This window comes from Pan paniscus, chromosome 17, assembly GCF_029289425.2.
Source record: "Pan paniscus chromosome 17, NHGRI_mPanPan1-v2.0_pri, whole genome shotgun sequence".
Lineage (NCBI taxonomy): Eukaryota > Metazoa > Chordata > Mammalia > Primates > Hominidae > Pan > Pan paniscus.
Window position 1 is genome coordinate 94161252 of NC_073266.2, and position 23489 is coordinate 94184740.

General features: G+C 42.9%; 1 long non-coding RNA gene across 1 annotated transcript; it reads left to right on the forward strand.

The window, feature by feature from the left end:
* Positions 1 to 363: 363 nt before the first annotated feature.
* On the forward strand, positions 364 to 21452 carry LOC117976868 (uncharacterized). The gene is made up of 3 exons (XR_010110176.1): positions 364 to 3118; positions 4683 to 9893; positions 19800 to 21452. It is a non-coding gene; the product is annotated as an uncharacterized LOC117976868 (long non-coding RNA).
* The last annotated feature ends 2037 nt before the right edge of the window (positions 21453 to 23489 follow it).

The following is a 23489-nucleotide window of genomic DNA, read 5'->3' on the forward strand; positions in this document are numbered from 1 at the left end:
GATCTAAGAGTCAGTAGGAGGCCAGAAGAGTGGGAACTATTATTTTCAATGTGATGGTAGGAAGCGAAAACAGAGGGCTCTTTTTTTGTTTCTTGGTTGGTTTGTTGATTAAGGCATGGAGATGTGAGCTTGTGTTGTGGGAATAAGAGAAGGGATTCATGGGAGGAGATTGAAAATGCAATCTAGAGAGGGTCATGGGTGGAGAGGGGTGCAGAAAGATGGGGGTCAGCTTGACTCTTGTGGTTTCCCTGAACTCTGCCTCATTCTGGAGAGAACTGGGGTGAACTGGTGTCTCAGTGGGACTGTGGAATCCACAGGTGCAGAATGAGGTGCTTGTCCAGCTGAGGTGGGTCTTCCTGGAGTTGGAAGCATGGATGTACAGGAAGCCCTGTCACCAAGGCTGGCAATTCCACCTGAGGATCAACTCGAGAAGTGGCCATCAGAAACCTGTGACAATGAACCCGTGGCTCTCCTTTTGCCTGCTGCACCCCAAGTGTGGGGACTGTACTTGGCACACAATAGGCATTTAATGCACATTGAATGGATGAAGTCTGAATGTGGTTGCTCAGAGTTGGTGATTACCGAAGTCAGAATGGAGGGAGGTCAAGGGGCTGTGTCTTGAGGGAGGAAGGAAGAACCTCGTGGCAATAGCTGAACTGGGAATCCAGAGGTAAACTGATCCAGCATGGGGGAGGGAGGCTTAGGGTCTGGAGATGATTTAATAAGAGTAGCAGGGCCCGAGAGGGAGGCAGCAGGAATGTGGCTGGAGGAGCCTCCAGGAGCCCTCTGCCAGGGTCGTGAGAACCCATGGGCTGGGGCCAGGGAGATGAGAGGTCGAGGCTGGGACCATGGTGTCCTCTTCTTAATCAAAAGCTGATGCATTTTGTTTCCTCTTGAAGGTCTCAGAGTCCCCACAAATCCCTGCCTTGTTCACAACAGTCGGGGCTTTGTGCTTCTCTCTGAAATAAAACTTTTATCTTAAAAAAAGAAAAGAAAATGTATCCAATATAGTATATCATAATCACAGTATTGGGAACTTTCCCAACCCTGGTGGGAAGGAGGAGGAAAGTCGTGGGTTCACTGGGGCACAGGAAAAAAATGCCAGAGAAGCCCACCCCTAATTTTTTTCCTCTCCTCTTCTGGGTTTCTGTTGTAATGGATTGAAAATACACAGGAAATGTAATGCAAAACTTGGCTTTGATTTTTTTTTCCCACCTAACTCTTTCAAGGTTTGGAAAGATTTGATTACATGGCTGGGAAAGTAAAAATGTGGATGAAATACCCTGACGCTCAGGCCACATGACCAGGTGATAAGGCGTTCAGAGACTGCCAGCGGCCGCTGCTGGCTCAGGTGCGGCCTGTGTGGGAGGACTCGTGTCTCGGTGGTTACAGAGAAGCTGGCTTCCACGGTGTGAACCCGACTGAATCACAGGCCGCTTTTTTGTTCTCCCTCGGCCTTGGAGGGCCTGGGACGTTCCTGTTGCCCAACATCCTGGTGAGCTGAGAACATTCTGTAGATTAATTAGGTTCTCTCCTCTGGCTCAGCAGGTCTGTTCTAGCCATTTGACCAAAGGCTCTCTGATATTTTCTACCAGCCTTAGAACGACAGTCTGCAGATGTGTGCACATAAATGTCTGGGAGGAGCACACAGATACTGTGGGAGGAGTGGGTCCGGCGTAGCTATTGGGAGATCTCGCTCGTACACATGGCGCTACATAGAAAGAATGCCCTGAGGTGAAGGTGACAGCTCGGCAGTTTCTTAATACCCTGAACTTGAGCGTGGCCTGCGCCAGAGAAAATACACGGTGCTTCTTAAAAACAAAAGCCAGCAGCCTGCAAGAGGGCTGTGCCTGCGAGTTCCTGGGAGCAGGAGGGGGCTGTTCCTCCGCCCCTGGCTCCAGTTTCACCCAAGTCACTTCACAGCAGTTGGAAGGAGGTCACCAATTGTGAGTGTAGGGAGGGGGCGGGGAGGGAGAGGAAGTGGGATGAAAAGGAAGGCCCGGGTCAGCTGGGAGAGGAGCTCGCGGGCTTTCCGGCGGGCTGGCCTGAAGTGGAAGGGCCCAGGGCTGCCTGCCACCCTCAGATGCCACGCAGGTGTTGGGAGGGCACCCGTCTGTGGGCTCAGGGACGTGTTCCCACCGACAGGCACAGAATGGAAAGCACCGTGGGGGAGACGCCCTTCTCCCCATCTCAGGAGGGAGGCCGGGCCTGCAGACCTCCAGCCCTTCCCCAGCGCTCCCTGTGAGCTCCCTCCCCCCCACCCGCCCCCCACGTGCTGGGGAGCAGGTCCGTTTCCCCACCAGTTTGCCTCTGGTCTTTGTGTTTGCTCTGAGGCCGGGCGCGCCCCCTGCTGCAGGCCTGGGCTCCTGTGTGGAGTTCTCCTTTCAGATGTTGCTAAAATGTCTTGAAAGGCTGTGGCCACACCAACAGACGTCGTCCGGCCTTCTTCACACGCAACGAAGCGCCCCGGTGGAAATGCAGGTACCCGCGGCAGCTTCTCGGCAGCGGGCTTCCTGGGACGGAAGAGACAGGCTCGCCCGAGGGAGACGGAAGCAGGGGATCTGCTAGAACTCAGCTCGCCTCCTCCTTTCTCAGCAGGGCAGAGAATCATGGGCTTGTGCTGACGAAAGCTCCAGAAAATGGACTCATTTAACCTTTCCAAAGATATTATCCAAGCTGCAAAATCTTGGCAATCTGAAGACCTTTTAAGTCGATATACCGAAGAGCTTTAGTCAGGATTGAATGCAAAATGCCAAAATTTCACTTTTAAAATCATCGTAACATCTAAATACAACCTAAGCACACTTGTAAGCTGATGCCGAACAGGCACTTGGAGAGCCCTCCCTGCACCCCTTCCTCGCCCCCTCCTTTGTGCAAATGCTGTTTGCCCAGAACTTCAGCCACTGAAAATCCTGGGAACTTTCTCTTCCTGGCTGCCAACCTAGCAGTTTGGACTCACAGACGAGATTTTTAAATCACTGAGGGATTTAAGCCTCTCTGTGTCACAGAAAAGCGAACACCCTCCCAGTTGAAGGTGGCCCCAAAGATGCGGGCCTGGGACCCAGGACTTCTGCAGGAGAGTGGACGCCTGGGTGCCCCCCGCCTTGCCCTGCACATGGTAGGTGCTCAATAATTACACAATAAATATTCACACAAAGCAGTGATTCTGCCGAAGAGATCCACTGCAATGCACCTGGCTTCCTAGAAGCAATAAATGAAAAGCTTTTCTATTTTTTTAAAAAGAGAAAAGATTAATGAAGCCCTGACGTAGAGGCAGAGAGCTCAACAGAATCCAGTGACTCAAGGCGTGCGCAGAAGCAATTTGCTTCTGAAACTCTAAACACGGTTCTTTAGTACTTCCTGACACTCCTCAGCAGCAAGCAAATAAATATTTACATGTGGAAGGAGACTGTCCTTTGAAATGTAGGTTGTTCCATTCAGAAGAGAAATACGGCAAGGTGCCACTGCTTTAGTGGCAACACGCGTTATTATTTATGTTTTCCAGTTTGAAAATCGTGCGCTTTCTATTAGGACCCTTACATGGTAAACACTGATTCCCACGTGAAGCGAATTAGTCCAGCAACCCCCCCGCCTTGGTGGTTCAGGGACAACAGCATAAGCTCTGACAAATCACCCTTTGTTTTATGCTTTGATTACCTGGTGAGCTAAAAACAATGATAGTAAAGGCCTGGACCTGCCATGTATTCAGTCTGCATTTGTTACTCTCCCCTTTCTTCCATTTATGAGTTTGTTCCCAAAAGATTTTTTTAAAAATTCTGACTTGAGTAACTTTTCCTCTGATCTGATCTGTTGTCAAATTAGTGGGTGGCAGGAGAAAGCCAGCCACATGATATCATCGTTTCCTATTCAAACAGACGGCTTTTTTTTTTTTTTTCAATAAAAATACTCGACTGCAAGACTATGAGTGTGCAGATAATTCTGCTGCTTACTCCGATTGGAGGTGTCTCCAGGGAGTTTCCAAGCACAGGAAGCATTCCTGCTCTGAGGTTTCGGAAGAACACTTTCAGCAGGATTTCGGGTCACTGAAATGAAAGTGAACTATGCTCTGTACAAATGTATCATGTTTAATTCAGGAGAAATTCATGCATTTCTTTGTTCTATAAATATTTACTGGCAGCTCGTTTTGTATAGGAGACTGCCACCTCCCAAAAGCCCCCTGCTCCTCGAGTGGGTTGAGCCTGAGACCCCACATCCACAGACCTGCCCAGCGGCCTTGGGTGCTCAACACAGGCTCGTTCAGGTACGACCAGATAACGGGGCATACCTGGTCCCAGAGTTCAAGGGCTTGTCTTATTTTATTTTAAACATCAGACTCTAACTGCTTGTTTAATCTAAATGTTAGCAATCAACCTACAGCCACCTGAAATATGTGAGTGGTGTTTAACAGATGATAAAGATCATATATTACTTGCATGGAAAGAATGTAGAAATATAGGTGTCCCTTTTAGTCTTTAGTGTGTCCCCATAATCAATGACCCCAGCTCATTAATGAAAAGGTCCCCTCCTCCTCCCCCATCGCTGCCCTCATTCCTGTAATGTAAACAGCCACCAATGGCTCCTATTTCTTTGTTCAAACAAACAATAGCCTTATAACGAAGACGAAAATTAATATCAGGTGAAAGCCTCACTTCAGGGTGCTTATGGCTTTTTCTTTTTTCCAGAATAACAGAGTACACCAGTCATCATAAGAAGAAAAATTCACATTTAAAGTTTGGAAAGCAACAGGACAAAGGTCTGTCTTCAGTGGTGCGTAGACATGCTCGTGATTGAATTGGAAATAGTTCTCTTTCCTTCTCTCTGACTTCCTAACTGAAAAGCTGCAGCGTGGGGAGAAAGGCTGCTCAGAAGCCTGGAGCCAGAACACGCACCCCGGCTTTCGCAGGGCCGGCTCACTTGGTTAGAATCAAAGGAAAAGCCTTGTTATTTGGGAAGCTGGGCGTCCTCACCAAATTAGGGGATTTAATTTGCAGATATCTAAGGAGTGCTTTGAAATGAAAGATGAACTAAAATCTGCTCTGAGGCCCGTGATTTTTCACCAGTGGAGAAGGATTCTCTTGCTGCTGGACATACGTGAAAAGCATCATCTGATCTGAAACGCAAGTCCCTGCAAGACAGAGGAGAGACTTTATAAACATTTTATACCATTCTATGAAATCAATTCGATTCAGGGCTAGAATTCAAGAAATAATCCATGGGCAAATATATCTGATGGTAAACCCAAACGATTATATTGTTACCCTCTTGTACTTTTTTAAATTTTTTATTATTTGATATTATTATCACAAAAGTCGCTGGAACAGGATCCATGAGCTGCTTCTTCACTGCTTAGTGTTTTCAGAAGCTGATGGATTATTAAGCTCCAATTGAATACTTGATTTCCAATGATTCCATTAATTTTTCTGGTTTGTGGTAGGATTTGATTTACTTATTTTGTACTTTAACACACCAATAAAAAATAGATATTAAGAAATAGTGAAATTTGTTGCTTCAAAATAACCCTTAAAATTTAGAGTTTAGTGAAATTAAGCAATTCAAATAGAGAAACAATTATCCTTCATTTCCTTGAGGCACAGAAGTTGAGACTAGGTTCAAGAACCTTCATATTTTAAAAACTGGAAAATACTGGCTAAGTGAGGACGGGGCGGTCATACTCCACACATGCTCTGTGTGCTTGGAGCGAAGAGGGGAACGCACTGAATGAGATGAACTGGAAGGAGGTGCAGCCGCGAAGGAAATCCTTCTGTTGGGAGAGTTCACCTGTTTAGGATAATCCTTCGAATAGGACGCAACAGTGATGTGAGGAGAAGCTTTGGAGCTGATTTAGATTTAGACAGTCTATCACAGGCTGTTTGGTTGCATCCCTTTGGGCCAGTCTCATTTTAGGTCTAAATATGCAGGAATGGGGCTCTGGCTTCCAGAAGTTGCAGGCTGCAAAAGGCTGGGGCCACCATCTTTACAGATAATCCATTAGTTTGATTCTCTTGGGGGCCAGGAAGAAAACCAAGAACACCCAATGGACTATGGGACTCAAATAATCCACAGGAGGCGTTTGTAAAGGGGCAAAACTGTGTGTGCCCAGTAATTCTTGGAGCTCGCAATAGAGGTGGAGAAGCAGTGATGGGCCCCACAGCAGCAGGGGCTTGGGAATGACGGAAAAGAACAAAATGATGGAAGGACAGCTGGAAGAAACAGGGAAGCTTCCTTTTAACTGGATGCTGGGTCTCAGCCTTGAATAGTTCCAGGCCTTTGGAGGCCTTTTCTCAGGCGGCATGGCCTGGGGACTCCCTGCTTGCTCTGCTGAGCTTTCAGGGAAGGAGAAATGGGCAAGGCCAGAGGCGACCATCAGGTGCTCCGTAGGCACAGAGGCAGAACTCAAGGTTTAGCTTTACCTTAAGAGGGTGACTGCAAAGTGTGCTCCCTGGACCAGGGGCCTCGGCCTCACCTGGGAGCTTGCTAAAAATGCAAGTTGCTCTCACCCAGACTGAATCTAAAATTCTGGGTACAGCCCAGCAATCTCTGCTCACACTTTCTCCAGATGATTCTGGTGCAAGCTAACCTTTCAAAAGTCCTGGGTCCCATTCCCAGAGGCTGTGATTAAGTTGGTCTAGGGCTGTGGCCTAGACCTGGGGGTTTTGGAAGCCCACAGGTGATTCTGTTGTGCAGCCATGGTGGGCAGGCTGTTCGCGGTGCTGTTCAACAGGTCCTGCTGTGGGATGGAAAGGGTCTGTATCTGCACTGGCCAACGTGGGAGCCAGCCCTGTGGCTACTGAGCACTTGGCCCCTGGCTAGTGCAACTGAGGAGCTGAATTTTTCATTTCATTTACTTTTAATTAAGTTTAAATAGCTAAATGTGGCTATTGTCTGCCTTATTGGATAGCGGAGTTCTAGAACCACAGATAAATGTAATACTGTCCCATTAGTTGATTTAAAAATCCAGTGCCTCTGTAATCCTAGCACTTTGGGAGGCCGAGGTGGGCTGATCACGAGGTCAGGAGATCGAGACCATTCTTGCCAACATGGTGAAACCCCGTCTCTACTAAAAATACAAAAATTAGCCGGGCATGGTGGCAGCCACCTGTAATCCCAGCTACTCGGGAGGCTGAGGCAGGAGAATCACTTGAACCCAGGAGGCGGAGCTTGCAGTGAGCCAAGATTGCACCACTGCACTCCAGCCTGGTGACAGACGGAGATTCTGTCTCAAAAAAAAAAATGCCTCACAGAGTTAAATATTTAAGTTGATAAGAAAAATGGTAGTCGAGTCTTTGAGGATTATTTTAAAATCCACTTTGGTGATAAATAGATAAAAACAGTGTGGTAGGGCCCAGAAGTTCTTCCTGATTTCTACCTGTTGGAGCTGAATTCCTCAATTTTACTTGTAGGAGAACAGCTTCCTGAAGGACACCTTACCCAGCCATTCCTAAAGAGCACCTTACCCAGCCATTCCTAAAGGGCACCTTACCCAGCCATTCCTAAAGGGCACCTTACCCAGCCATTCCTAAAGGGCACCTTACCCAGCCATTCCTGCATGCAAGTGTGTATGAGAACGGCAGGGGGCATTATATGAAAATCCAATTCCTGGGCTCTATCCCAGATGTTCCTATCCAATAGGTCTGGGTTGGGGCCCTGGAAACTGCATTTTTGGCAAACCCCTTACTGATTTGGATGCACAAGTTTCAAGGAACAGGCACTAAGGATCGCTGATTTAGAATCTGTTTGTCCATCCAGGAAAGCCAGAGTCACCACACTTGAGTAAATGGGTTTTGATGTAGGAAAGGTCTTTATAATTCTTTCATGAATTCACCAAACTTTAAAAACTGTACTATTTTTGGCTGGGCTTGGTGGCTCACGCCTGTAATCCCAGCACTTTGGGGGCCGAGGCGGGTGGATCATGAGGTCAGGAGATCGAGACCATCCTGGCTAACACAGTGAAAACCTGTCTGTACGAAAAATACAAAAAAAAAAAAAAATTAGCCGGGCGTGGTGGCGGGTGCCTGTAGTCCCAGCTACTCAGGAGGCTGAGGCAGGAGAATGGCGTGAACCGGGGAGGCGGAGCTTGCAGTGAGCCGAGATCGCGCCACTGCACTCCAGCCTGGGCGACAGAGCGAGACTCTGTCTCAAAAAAAAAAAAAAAAAAGCGGTAGTATTTTCAAGACTGTGCTAAGCTGGAGGAGAAATCGGTGAACAGAGTTCAGTGCCTCCCTTTAACTAATAACATAAATACACTTCGTGTTGCTGTGTAGTTAATATTCGCAGCTGCTGAAGGTGCTGCAATTCACCGGGGGACTGCTGAAAACTCCAATCAGTGCCTGACTTATGTTCCTTTCCACACTGCACAGGAAGGGCCTTTTTGGGTAGTGTCTACAGCTGTTAACTGTTTGTGGGCTCAGCCTTCAGATGCTGTGTTACAGAAAGCCCTTACCGCAATCCTAAATGCTGCTTCTTTTATTAATGGTACTGTCATTTATTTAGGGCCTCCTGTATGTTAGGCAATCCACAAACATTGCACATAGCATGAATGTATTGTTCAAACTGAAATATTTTTGAAAGTAAATGGGGACAAATTAAAAATTCTTTCAGGACAGCAAAACTGTGGGACACACTGGGAGGTACTGTCACCTTAATTAGACATCATCATTACTGGGGGAATGAGAATTATGAGGTCACACAGCTAGGAAGGGGCCAAGGCCCCAGCATAGGTCTGTCTAATTCTATCCTGGGTTGAATTCTGTGCCCCAAAATTCATGTCTACCCAGAACCTCATAATTTGACCTTATTTGGAAATACAGTCTTTGAAGACGTAATTAATTAAGATGAGGTCATATTGTCCACTGCCTGGCTAAGTATTGAAGGTGTGTCCCAACCTGCACAGGGTCCATTGGCAAAACCTGGGAGACTTACCGGTTCCAAGTAGTTAAGGAAATCTCTAATTATTAGCTGATTTCTAAGCTAACTAAGGAGAGACTTCAGTGGCTATACATGACAAAGAATAGAGACTTTACAGAATTAGGTCAGAAAAGTCACTAAAGAAACAATTAGCTATACCTATAACAAACAACAACAAATCCTCAAGAGGGGAAAAATATTTCCAGAATTGTCACATTATATTATCTAAAATACCTAGTTTTAAATACAAAATTATGAGACATGCAAAGAAACAAGAAAATATTACTCATTCACAGGATAGGAACTGTCCCTGAGGAAGCTTAGACATTGGGCTTACTCAACAAAAACTTCGAATCAGCTATTTTAAATAGACTCAAAGAACTAAAGAAAACCATGTCTAAAGGTCTAAGGAAGGGATGATAATGCTGTTTCAAGAAACAGAGAATATTAAAAGTGACATATAAATTATAAAGAAGAATCAAATAGAAATTCTGGAGTTAAAAAGTACAGTAATGGAAATACAAAATTTGCCAAAAGAAAGTCTTAACAGCATACTTGAGCAACAAAAGAAGCAAATTTGAAGGTATGTCTATAGAGATTACATAGCCAGAAGAAAAGAAATTAAAAGAATAAAGAAAAGACAAGGAGCCTCAGAGACCTGTGTGACAACTTTAAGCATAACAATATATGCATAATGGGAATCCAAGAAGGAGTAGAGAGAAAGAGGCTGAATGAATATTGGAATAAATAATGACCAAAATCTTCCCAAACCGGTTGAAAGACATAAATCTGTACATCCAAGAAGTTTGATAAACTCCAAGTAGAATAAACTCAAACAGATCCACATCAAGACACATCATAATGAAACTTTCAAAAGATAAAGACAAAGAGAGAATCTTGAAAGCAGCAAGAGAGAAGCAACTCCTCATGTATAAGCAATTCTCAATAAAATTTATAGCTCATTTCTCATCAGAAGGAAATCCTTCAGGGTAAGATGAAGGTATCCTAGAAAATAAATTGAATCCACACAAAGAATGAAAGAACACTGATAAAAGTATCTACAAAAGTAAACATATAAGACAGTTATTAATGTAATTTTTGTTTGTAACTTCTCTCTTTTCTCTTTTTTCTTTATTTTGTATTTCAATAGGTTTTTGGGGAACAAGTGGTGTTCGGTTACATGAATAAGTTCATTAGTGGTAATTTCTGAGATTTTGATGCATCCATCACCGAAGCAGCATACACTGTACCCAATGTGTAGTGTTTTATCCATCATCCCCTCCCACCCTTTCCCCTGAGTCCCCAAAGTCCATTGTATTATTATTATTTGTACTTTAAGTTCTGGGATACATGTGCAGAATGTGCAGGTTTGTTACATAGGTATACATGTGCCACAGTGGTTTGCTGCACCCACCAACCTATCATCTAGGTTTTAAGCCCCACATGCATTAGGTATTTCTCCTAATGTTGTCCCTCTCCTAGGCCCCCCATCCCCTGACAGGCCCCCTCCCTGTGTCCATGTGTTCTCACTGTTCAGCTCCCACTTATGAGTGAGAACATACGGTGTTTGGTTTTCTGTTCCTGTGTTAGTTTGCTGAGAATGATGGTTTCCAGCTTCATCCATGTCCCTGCAAAGGACATGAACTCATTCTTTTTTATGGCTGCATAGTATTCCATAGTGTATATGTGCCATTGTATTATTCTTATGCTTTTACATCCTCATAGTTTAGCTCCCACTTATGAGTGAGAACATACCATGTTTGGTTTTCCATTTCTGAGCCACTTCACTTAGAATAATGGTCTCCAATTCTATCCAAGTTGTTGTGAATGCCATTATTTCATTCCTTTTTATGGCTGAGTAGTATTCCATGGTGTGTGTGTGTGTGTGTGTGTGTGTGTATCACATTTTCTTTATTCATTTGTTGATGGATGGACATGTGGGCTGGTTCCATATTTTTGCAATTGCAAATTGTGCTGCTATAAACATGGCATGTGTAAGTTTCTTATAAGGACTTTTTCCCTTTGGGTAGATACCTAGTACTGGGATTGCTGGATCAAACAGTGGGTCTACTTTTAGCTCTTTAAGGAATCACCACACTGTTTTCCATAATGGTTGTACTAGTTTATATTCCCACCAACGGTGTAAAAGTGTTCCCTTTCTACCACATCCATGTCAACATCTATTATTTTTTGAATTTTGAGTATAGCCATTCTTGCAGGAGTGGGGTGGTACCACATTGTGGTTTTGATTTGCATTTCCCTGATAATTAGTGATGTTAAGCATTTTTCCATATGTTTGTTGGCCATTTGTATATCTTTGAGAATCTCACTTTTTGATGGGATTGTTTTTTTCTTGCTGATTTGTTTGAGCTCTTTGTAGCTTCTGGATATTTGTCCTTTGTCGGATATATAGATTGTGAAGATTTTCTCCCATTCTGTGGGTTGCCTGTTAACTGTGCTGATTATTTGTTTTGCTGTTGCAGAAGCTTTTTAGTTTAATTAAGTCCCATCTATTTATCTTTGCTTTTGCTGCATTTGCATTTGGGTTATTGGTCATGAAGTCTTTGCCTAAGTCAAGGTCTAGAAGGGTTTTTCCAATGTTATCTTCTAGAATTTTTATGATTTCAGGTCTTAGATTTAAGTCTTTGATCTATCTTGAGTTGATTTTTGTACAAGGTGAGAGATGAGGATCCAGTTTCATTCTTCTACATATGGCTTGCCATGTATTTCAGCACCATTTTTTGAATAGGGTGTCCTTGCCCAACTTTATGTTTTTGTTTGCTTTTTCAAAGATCAGTTGGCTGTAAGTATTTGGCTTTATTTCTGGGGTTTTCTATTCTATTCTATTGCTCTATATGCCTATTTTTATACCAGTACCATGCTGTTTTGGTGACTATGGCCTTATAGTATAGTTTGAAGTCAGATATGTGATGCCTCCAGATTTGTTCTTTTTGCTTAGTTTTGCTTTGGCTTTGTGGGCTCTGTTTTGGTTCCATATAAATTTTAGGATTTTTTTTCTAGTTTTGTGAAGAATGATGGTGGTATCTTGATGGGAATTGCACTGAATTTGTAGATTGCTTTTGGCAGTATGGTCATTTTCACAATATTGATTCTACCCATCCGTGAGCATGGAATGTGTTTCCATTTGTTTGTGTCATCTATTATTTCTTTCAGCAGTGTTTTGTAGTTTTCCTTGTAGAGGTCTTTCACTTCCTGGGTTAGGTATATTCCTAAGTATATTATTATTATTATTATTATTATTATTATTATTATTTTGCAGCTATTGTAAAAGGGGTTGAGTTCTTGATTTGATTCTCAGCTTGGTCGCTGCTGGTGTACAGCAGAGCTACTGATTTGCGTATATTAATTTTGTTTTTGTTTGTTTGTTTCTGTTTTTGTTTGAGATGGAGTCTCACTGTTGCCCAGGATGGAGTGCAGTAGCACAATCTTGGCTTACTGCAGCCTCCGCCACCCAGGTTCCAGTAATTCTTCTGTCTCAGCCTCCCAGGTAGCTGGGATTACAGGCATGCACCACCACACCTGGCTAATTTTTGTATTTTTAGTAGAGATGGGGTTTCACCATATTGGCCAGGCTGGTCTTGAACTCCTGACCTAAGGTGATCCTCCCGCCTCGGCCTCGCAAAGTGCTAGGATTATAGGCATGACCCACCGTGCCTGGTCTGATATGTATATATTAATTTTGTATCCTGAATCTTTGCTGAATTAATTTACCAGTTCTAGGAACTTTTTGGATGAGTATTTAGGGTTTTCTAGGTATACAATTATATCATTAGCAGTGACAGTTTGATTTCCTCTTTACCAATTTGGATGCCCTTGATTTCTTTCTCTTGTCTGATTGCCCTGGCTAGGGCTTCCATTACTATGTAGAATAGAAGTGGTGAAAGTGGGCATCCTTGTCTTATTCCAGTTCTCAGAGGGAACACTTTCAACTTTTCCCTGTTCAATATAATGTTGGCTGTGGGTTTGTCATAAATGGCTTTTATTACCTTAAGGTATGTCCCTTCTATGCCAATTTTGCTGAGGGTTTTAATTATAAAGGATGCTGGATTTTGTCAAATGCTTTTTCTGCATCTATTGAGGTGATCATGTGATTTTTAATAACTTCTCTTTTTTTCTATCTGATTTAAAAGGCAACTGTATAAAACAAAATTTATAAATCTATTTTTGATGGGCACTTAAGGTATAAAGATATTTTGTGACAATAGCAGCATGGAGAGCAGAGCTATAAAGAAACAAAGTTTTTATATTTAGTTGAAATCAAGTTGGTATGAATCCAAACTAGATTTTCAGAAATTAAGATGCTAATTTTAATCCCCAGGGCGACTACTTAGAAAATAACTCACAAATATAAGTAAAAGAAACAAACAGGCCAGGCGCAATGGCTCACGCCTGTAATCCCAGCAATTTGGGAGGCCGAGGCGGGTGGATCACCTGAGGTCAGGAGTTCAAGACCAGCCTGACCAACATGGAGAAACCCCATCTCTACTAAAAATACAAAATTATCCAGGCATGATGGTGCATGCCTGTAATCTGAGCTACTCAGGAGGCTGAGACAGGAGAATTGCTTGAACCCGGGAGGCAGAGGTTGCAATGAGCCGAGATCACTCCATTGCACTTTAGCCTGGGCAACAAGAGCAAAACTCTTGTCTCAAAAAAAAAAAAAAAGAAAAAAAAAATTAGCCGGGCATGGTGGCACGTGTCTGTAGTCCCAGCTACTCGGGAGGCTGAGGCAGGAGAATCATTTGAACCCGGGAGGCGGAGGTTGCATTGAGCCCAGATCATGCCACTGCACTGCAGCCTGGGTGACAGAGTGAGACTCCATCTCAAAAAAAAAAAAAAAAAGAAAAAAAAAGAAACAAACAAGGAAACATCCTTCATTATCAGTAATTATATTAAATGCAAATGAATTAAATTCTACAATAATTCTACAATGAAAAGGCAGAGATTTGCAGCATGGATTTAAAAAACTACTTGATCCAAGTATATGCTCTTCACAAAAGACACTTTCTTTTTTTTTCTTTTAAGTTCTGGGGTACATGTGCAGGATGTGCAGGTTTGTTACGTAGGTAAATGTGTGCCATGGTGACTTGCTGCACCTATCAATCCATCACCTAGGTATTAAGCCCAGCATGCATTAGCTATTTTTCCTGATGCTCTCCCTCCTCCCCACAACTCCAGACAGGCCCTAGTGTGTGTTGTTCCCCGCCCTATGTCTATGTGTTCATATTGTTCAGCTCCTGCTTATAAGTAAGAACATGCGGTGTTTGGTTTTCTGTTCCTGCATTAGTTTGCTGAGGATAATGCCTTCCAGCTCCATCCATGTCCCTGCAAAGGACATTATCTCATTCCTTTTTACGGCTGCATAGTATTCCATGGTGTATATGTACCATGTTTTCTTTATCCAGTCTATCATTAATGGACATTTGGATTGATTCCATGTACAAAAGATACTTTCAATTCAAAGACATAAGTAGGTTGAAAGTCAAAGAATGGAAAAAAATATTCCTTGCAAACAGTAACCAAAAGAGAGCTGGAGGGCTATACTAACACTAGGAAAAAAAGACTTTATGACAAGAATTGTTATAAGAGATAAAAGGGTCACTCCATTAAGAAGATATGACAATTAGGAACATATATGCACCTGTAAACAGAGCCTCCAAAATACGTAAAGTTATGAGATAATTGAAAAGAGAAAGAGTTCAACAATAATATTTATTTGAAGACTTCAATATACCCCTTTCAATAATGGATAGAACAACTAAACAGAAGATCATCACGGAAACAGAAGACTTGAAAAAATTATAAACCTACTAGACCTAATAGACATTTATAGGACACTCCACTCAACAACAGCAGAATGCCCATTCTTCTCAATTATACATGGAGCATTCTCCAGGATAGACCATATGTTATGACATAAGTCTTTATAAATTCACGTCATACAAAGTATCTTCTCCAACCCAATGGAATAAAACTAGAAATTAATAATAGAAGAAAAACAGGAAAATTCACAATATGTGGAAATTAAACAACACACCTAAACAATCAATGGATCAAAGAAGAAATCACAAAGGAAATTAGAGAATATTTGGAGATGTATGAAAGCAAAAACACACAATACCAAAACCATGGGAAGCAGTATTTAGAGAAACATTTATAGTTGTAAAATTCTGCATTTGAAAAGAATAAATATCTCAAATCAATAACCTAGCTTTATACGTTAAGGAACTAGAAAAAGAAGAGCAGGCAGGGCATGGTGGCTCACACCTGTAATCCTAGCACTTTAGGAGGCTGAGGCAGGCGGATCACAAGGAGGCAGAGGTTGCAGTGAGCCGAGATGGCGCCACTGCACTCCAGCCTAGGCGACAGAGCGAGACTCTGTCTCAAATAAATGAATAAATAAATAAATAAATAAATAAAGGAAAAGAAGAGCAAACTGAAACCCAAAACAAGCAAAAGAAGTAAATAATAAAGATTAGACTAGTGATAACAAAGTAGACAATAGAAAAACGAGAAAAGAAGTGAAACCAAAAATTGGCTCTTTGAAAAAAAAAAATCAACAAAATTGACAAACCTTTAGCTAGTCTGACCAAGAAAACGGTGAGAAGATTCAAATAACTAAAATTAGGAATGGAAGCAGGGACATTGCTACCAACCTCACAGGAAAAAAATGAATAAGACTATAATAATTGTATGCTACTAGGATTTGGATGTGGTTTGTTCTTACCAAAACTTGTGTTGAAATTTCCTTCCCAATATGGCAGTGTTGAGGGGTGAAGTCTAGTGAAAATGTTTGAGTCTGGGGGTGGGTCCCTCATTGACAGATTAGTGCCATCTTGTGGCAGTAAGTTCTCACTCTCATGGGACATTGTGAGTCCTGATTTCAGCAGCAGCTGTTCCAGATGTACTGTCCTTATTAACATGCAGCCATTATTCTGCATGTTTCTGTGTGGATATTTTTAGATAAGATTAGCATTTAAATTGGTGGACTTTCAGTAAAGCAAATTGCCTTCTGTAATGTGGGTGGGCCTCATCTAATCAGTCGAAGGACTGAATAAATCAGCCTAACCTCTCCAGAGCAAAAAGGAATTCTGTGGCAGACAGTCTTCAGACTTGAACTGCAATCTTGGCTCTTCCTTAGATCTCCAGCCTGCCAGTCAACCCTGCAGATTTTGGAGTAGCCAACTTCCACAACTGCATGAGCCAGTTCCTTAAAATAAGTCTCTTTATGTGTGCACTACATATACACATCCTGTTGTTCCTCTTTCTCTGGAGAACTCTGACTAACACCATCTTCTACAGACAGGACCGACAAGCTGTCAGGTTTATGAAGAATTAATATTTGGGAAGCCCTCGTGTATAAAGACTTCAGACCATTTGAGGTGTTGGCTGAAAGCAAAATAAACGTGATAATAAAAAGAAGTCTTAAATATCAGCTTTGGCCTCATGAACAGCTGCAGAAATCCAGACTGTATCCTCTCCTTCCTGCTGTGTCATGTATATATTTATGAGTTAATTAATTTTTGTTTGATTCCTCTCTCTTCTCTCTCACTATTATATATACGGTTTGTTTACAGTTAACTGTAGTTTAGTTCATAGGTTTCAGAATAACGCAACTACAGTGCAGGTGGAACTTGAGAATGAATGAACATCCAGGATTGAGGATGGATGCGGTCAGTAACTATTGTCACCCATTGGTGAGGGAGTGAGCATATTTTTTGTTTGAAATAAGGAGAATGGCATTGTCTCAAACAGAACAAGTTTGTTACTGTTGTTATGGGTGGAAATGAATGTCAGGAAAGAATATTATGTGTGTAAATCTAGAGAGTCAGACAAATAGATTTCAAAGGGTGTTTGTCATTCCTTTGTATTCTGGCAGACTCCCCAAGGTGTGTATCAGTGGATGCAGTGCTGGGTCTTCCCCTAACAAAGCTGAAATGCAAGTAAATCCTCCCTCTCCCTGCTCCTTGGTGGTCTGAACTCAGGATCTGGACCTGTCCTTACCCTACGGGATGCTCGCACGTGGATCTTTGACTCATCCACAGCAAAGGCCTGTGTGCTTTCTGTGGCTAATCCAGTGTTCTACCTCCTAAGACACAACAAAAAGAAGTTTGGTGTTGGCCCATTGTACCGGGAGCAAAGAAGGAGGTGAAAATGTTTTTCTAGGATGTTCTCTATAAAAACCTTCCTGATGCAAAGCACCTCTTTTTAGAGATTTGGGATAGGCTATTTAACCCCTAGCATCCTGGATTCTTCCATGGACAAAGACTGTGTCCTGTGGTTCTGTTGCTGTGGGTACCTACTCCAGGCCTTACCCCCTGGATGGTAAAAAGCTGTCAGGTGTTAATAGAAGGATTAGCACATAATAAAGTGCCCCCCACCCAAGTAATATTGGAAGAATTTAAAGAGGATGGTAATAATAAGAGCACCTTGGAAGAAAAAATCAAACAAGCATCTGCCATTGCATTCTATGCTGAAATTGGGTCAAATTTTGTTTTTAACACAAACCTTTATGCTTGTTTAGGAATAAAAGACACAGTGCCAATAGGCACTAACCTACTTTAGGAATTTTACCTGCTCACCAGAATGTCTAAAACATATTGTCCCACAAGTAAAGATTTTGCCCTATTGTTTCAAACACCATTCATTCCCATGGTACAAAACAGTGCAAAGTATAGGACGTGTTTGGTGGAGATACAGAATCCTTGAATGAGTTTAGATGGTGGTGGTGATGATGATAATGATGATGGATGTATTAAAAAGTCTAGCCGGGTGCGGTGGCTCACACCTGTAATCCCAGCACTTTGGGAGGCCAAAGCAGGCAGATCACCTGAGGTCATCAGTTCCAGACCAGCCTGGCCAACATGGCAAAACCCCCTCTCTACTAAAAATACAAAAATTAGCCGGGTGTGGTGGCAGGTGCCTGTAATCCCAGCTACTTGGGAGGCTGAGGCAGGATAATTGCTTTTTTTTCTTTGAAACAGGGTCTTGCTCTGTTGCCCAGGCTGGAGTGCAGTGGTGCAAACACAGCTCACTGCAGTCTTCACCTCCTGGGCTCCAGCAATCCTCCCACCTCAGCCTCCCAAGTAGCTGGAATTATAGGTGCACACCACCACACCTGGCAATTTTTTTTTTCATTTTTTGTATAAATGAGGTCTTGCCATGTTACCCTGGCTAAGGTTCTTATATAGTAAGTGGCTTAGATTGTAGATAATAGATTTAGAACCAAAACATCGATCTCTTGCCCCTCCAGTCAGTGCTTCTTGTACTGGAATGGATCTCTAGACTTGGTGTATGCACTCTCAATAGTGTGTATCGAAGGAGAGGAGAGGGCAGAGCAGGGGTAGTAGGGTGGGCCGGCCATTTTCTTGTGAGTTGAGAGGCTTAGACTCTGTTGGCACTAAGTGTCTTCTGATTTTAAAGAAGTCTCCTTACCTCCCGCTGCCTCAGTTCCTTTCTGTAAACCAGAGGAGAAGGGAAATTGTAGGATTCTCTCCTAATATGATCTCGTGTTCTAGGAAAGTCGTATGAAGGCGGAAGTGAAAGTAGATAATCTATTTTATTTCGTATGATTTTACCAACACATCTGTTGAAATTTTTTTTAAAACGTCATCATTCTGGTTCACATTTGCTTTTTTAAGACACATATTTGAGAATTCAGCCACTGGGCTTATTTATACTCATTATTATTCTAGGATAATCTTTGGGGTTTGAAATCACTTATAATCCCATAACACAAAACTGTGGCGAACATGTCCTCTGACCTACATGAATTATTTTCTGTGAAAATGAAAGTCGTGGACAGCCCTAATTAAATCCCTGCTGAGCAGATGCCAGTGCTTAGGACAGCTCTCCACGTGATCCATAGAAACAAATCAAGGTTTGCAGTTGGAGAACCACTAAAAGCAAGCCAGTGACTGTTCCTATGGCTTGTAAACACAAAAGAAAATATTAAAAAGTACACATGAGATACAAAGAATACTATTACAAGCAGGCCCAAGTCAGCCACTCAGCTTAGGCCTTAGAGCTGTGTCAGTATCGCTGAAGACTCTAAGGACTGGGCCTTCCCGACGCCATTCCTTCTCCTTCCTCCCAGAGCCACCATCGTCTAATGTTGTGTTCATAATTGACTTAATTTCCTTCCTCATTTTCCTATATAACCATGTATCCTTAAAGTATATGTTGCTAAATCTTGCATATATTTGAAGTTTCTATTTAAGATAAGTGGCATTATATTGTAGATAACCCAGTCTTTGGTTCAAGTTTATGTTTGGGAAGTCATCCACGGGTGTTGACATTTTCAGCTGAATGTCATTCATTTTCACTATCCTATAGAATTCCATTGCATGAATATCCCATGATGTATTTACTCATAGGGGTTTTTTTCTTTTAATTACACAATTATATTATCTTAATATTATACATACATAACAATTATCATACCCTATTACCCAAAAGTTGTAAACATTCTGTGAATATAGGCTCCAATACGTAGAAGATTGAGCTGTGAACTCATTAATTTTCTACATAGTTTCTTTGGAAACCAAAGATTTGAAAGCCAGAGTTATTGCTGATCTCCTCTTTCTGCTTCATTAGGCCTGCCTTTCCCGGTAACCTGTTCCTCAAATAATATTTCTCCCAATTGTGACACCAACTAGATGTCAAAGCCTCAGTGATATCCGTTGATGTCAAAACATCAATTTATGTCAAATATAATTTAACCTAAAGCTAAGTTTCCTTTATTAGAATGATAATGTCATTTATCATATGTCTTTTCTTTCACTTTCCCTGATTTTAGTTATTAAAACAACACCCCACTTCAATGTGCTCATTTGTAAAATAGCAATGCCGTTACTAACTTGTGTCTGTTACAGAGAGTATCCTACGAAGATGGTCTCAAAGTACTTTGAGATGAACAGAATGTTCTATAAATGGGTATTGAAAATAATCAAGACATTCATGGATCCAAACAGGCCACAGAAATACCATAGCAACAAATGAACAATAATTGCTGCATTATGGGCTCTTTCCCCAGCTGCACTCATGCAATCAAAGCTCTGCTGCGTCTTCAGAGGAGCCCAGGTCAGCTCTGGCTGCCATCACCCATGAGGAAGACGTGCGGAGCCAGACAGGTGCCTGGAGGAAAGGTGGGTGTGTGCTGTCCTGCCCCATCCTCTCTGTTTCCCTCCCACGTGTTTGCAGAGACGTCCTCAGCATGGAACCAGGGCCCTTGACAGAGACATTGTCATTCTGGACACCCCACACCCAAGCCAGTTCATCCAAGTCACCCGATAAAATTGTGCTCTGAAGAAACTGCCTGTTGCAGCAAACTCCTTACCTTACTGGATGCATAGCGATGGCCAGCACAGGACGAGGCCATGGGAGGATCTTAATGACACAGTCCACTCTGCAAACCAAGGTCAACAAGGCAGCAGGTATGGCCACGGCCCCTCACCGTGGACTCTGTACGAGCCAATACACTGTGTTCTATTCCCCAGTTATTTCTGAATACGGCCGCAGGGAGATGTGAGCCAGCCCTCCTTCTCTAGGGCACACAGAGGCTAGAAAAGATCCACAGGACCTGTTCAACTTGCCAGTGATCCCAAACTCCTGACCCAGGCAGATCACTAAGAGAGAGAGAGAAATATTCCCTTTTCTAGGAAGGTCCTCTGGCCTCACCCAGCTCCATGATGTGTCCACTAGCTCGAGACACCCCAGTTATTGGGGGCATCTTCTCCAACGGTAGGGAGGACTGCGGCAAGGGCAGCTGTGGAGATGGTAGAATCTTTCCTGCGGGATTCTGGAATGTTGTGTCCCCTCTGGAAGAGACACAAGGAGTGAGGGCGAGACTGGAAAGGGTGTGGGAGGGAGAACCTTCCTTATTGCCTAGCGTCCCTCAGGGGCCAGTGACCAACCTTATTAGCCACCTCTGTGCATTCAACCACTTCCTCTCTCCTGAGGCAGCCCGAGCCTGAATATCTCAGCAAGGCATTAAGAAAGGCTTTAATAATTGATTTAATTAAAGTCTAAAAATTATAGAACCAGCTCCTATGCGTTGAGTGATTTCAGAGCTCTCTTTTTCTTTGCCGTCTTCGAAGGGTAATCTGGATGCTGGAGGGTTGCTCTCTGGCTTGACAAACTCAGTTTGTTTCCATAGTTACAAAACACTTGTGCTCTTCCCGACCCACAATCCATCAGGAGGGGTACGCTGGCTGCCTGGTAACCACGAGATCATTTCCTGAATTCACAGACCTCTTTAACATTATCCAAACATTAGAAAGGTGGTTGACCACACCTGTTTTGTGCACTCCCTGACAATCTCATTTTGATTTAAGTATTTTGTAGGAAGCAAAGTAAAGACTATTTGCACTATAAATTACAAATATTTATGTCTAATCCCCCAATAAATGGGAATTTCAAGGGAAAAGGCGGGAACTCGAAAGAGTGAGCGCAGTCGCTGCAGTGGCCCAAGGAGTTTGCTCTTGCCCAGGCTGACTCCATGAGTCCAGCTCCCTCCTTGGAGAAAGGAAGCTGTCGGGGGAGCTGAATGCCACGGTAGTCAAGGGCCAGGCAGCAGATCTGAGAGATCTGGACGTAAATCTTTTTCTTTTTCTTAGACGAAGTCTCACTCTTGTCACCCAGGCTGGAGTGCAGTGGCGCCATCTCGGCTCACTGCAGCCTCTGCCTCCTGGGTTCAAGTTATTTTCCTGCCTCAGTCTCCTGAGTAGCTGGGATTACAGGCGTGTGTGCCACCATGCCCGGCTAATTTTTGTACTTTTCGTAGAGACAGAGTTTTGCCATGTTGGCCAGGCTGGTCTGGAATTCCTGACCTCAGATGATCTGCTCACCTGGGCCTCCCAAAGTGCTGGGATTACAGGCGTGAGCCACGGCGCCTGGCCACATAAATCTTTTTCTTACTAGATGTGGATAATTTATTCTCTCTTAACTGTATTAATAGTTCCCTTATCTGTGAAAGAGGTAACTCATGGCTTTGTTGAGAGGATTAAATAAGTGAAGGATTTAATACAAGTATATATTTTGCACTCAGGAAGTGATCATTGCTATTTTGCCCTATTGTTTCAAAACACCATCCACTCCCATGATACAAAACAGTGCGAAGTATAGGACATGTTCAGTGGAGATAAAGAATCCTCGAATGAATTTAGATGGTGGTGATGATGATAATGATGATGGATGTATTAAAGAGTCTAGCCAGGCGTGGTGGCTCACACCTGTAATCCCAGCACTTCGGGAGGCCGAGGTGGGTGGATCAACTGAGGTCAGGAGTTCCAGGCCAGCCTGGCCAACATGATGAAACTCCCTCTGTACTAAAAATACAAAAATTAGCTGGGTGTGTTGGCGGGCACCTGTAATCCCAGCTACTTGGGAGGCTGAGGCAGGAGAATTGCTTGAATCTGGGAGGTGGAGGTTACAGTGAGCCGAGACTGCGCCACTGCACTCCAGCCTGGGCAACAGAGTGATAGTCTGTCTAAAATTAAATTAAATTAAATTAAATTAAAAGTCTAGAGCCTTTCATGTAAATGTGGTTGCATTTGCTCCACTTCATGCAAGAGGCTGTTTAGCATGTGATTACAAGTGGCCCTCAAGCCAGAGTGTATGAATTCAAATCTTGTCATTATCTCACCCTAGATGTGTAATCTTAGGTAACCTCCTCAAAGTTTATTATACTTGCATAGGTTTCCTTATCAGTAAAATGGAAATAATAATATAAATCTCACTGCACTGGTAAGAGGATTAAGTGCACTCAGATTTCTAAAGGGCTTAGACCAGTGCCTGCTATTTAAGGAACAGACTCCACCACATGGGATGAGTTGCACACCCTGTGATACAGACACACCTCTCAGTCTGCTCTGTGAGCTGTTTCTCTCCTGCCACCTTGGATGAAATCTTCTGCTGGTCCTCATAATTTTCACAATCACTCCTGAATGGTACAAAGTCCTCTGGTCACTTCTTGAAGTGGTAATGACCTTATTTCAGAGATTAACATGCCTAGTCCCACATGAGAAAGTACTAAACTTCATCGCATGTTTCTCTTCCCCCAGTTTATGCTGGCCTAAGGGTATATTTGAATTTGTAGCTTTTGCTAAGAAGGTTGATGGAGGGGCAAGAGTCATGGAATTGATTTTTTACCACTTCCTTTAAAAGTCCCTCATAGGCCCTGCACCTTGCGTGGAATGTGGTTGTAGCTGACACTCATTATCTTGAGGCCTGGGCTGAAACTGGGAGAAAAAGAATCCCATTCTCCAACCTCCAGCTTCATTAAGATATCATTGAAAAATAAAAATTGTATATATTTATGGTGTACAGTATGATGCTGTGACATATGTATGCACTGTGAAAGGGCTCAATGAAGCTAATTAACTCATATAACACCATATATATATATACACACACACATGTATATATCACCATACACACACACACACACACACACACACAGATGAAAACATTGAAGATCCACTCTCTTAGCAATGCTCCAGTACATAATACATTACTATTATCTGTGGTCACTGTGCTGTGTGCTACAGAGCTCCCAAACTGCC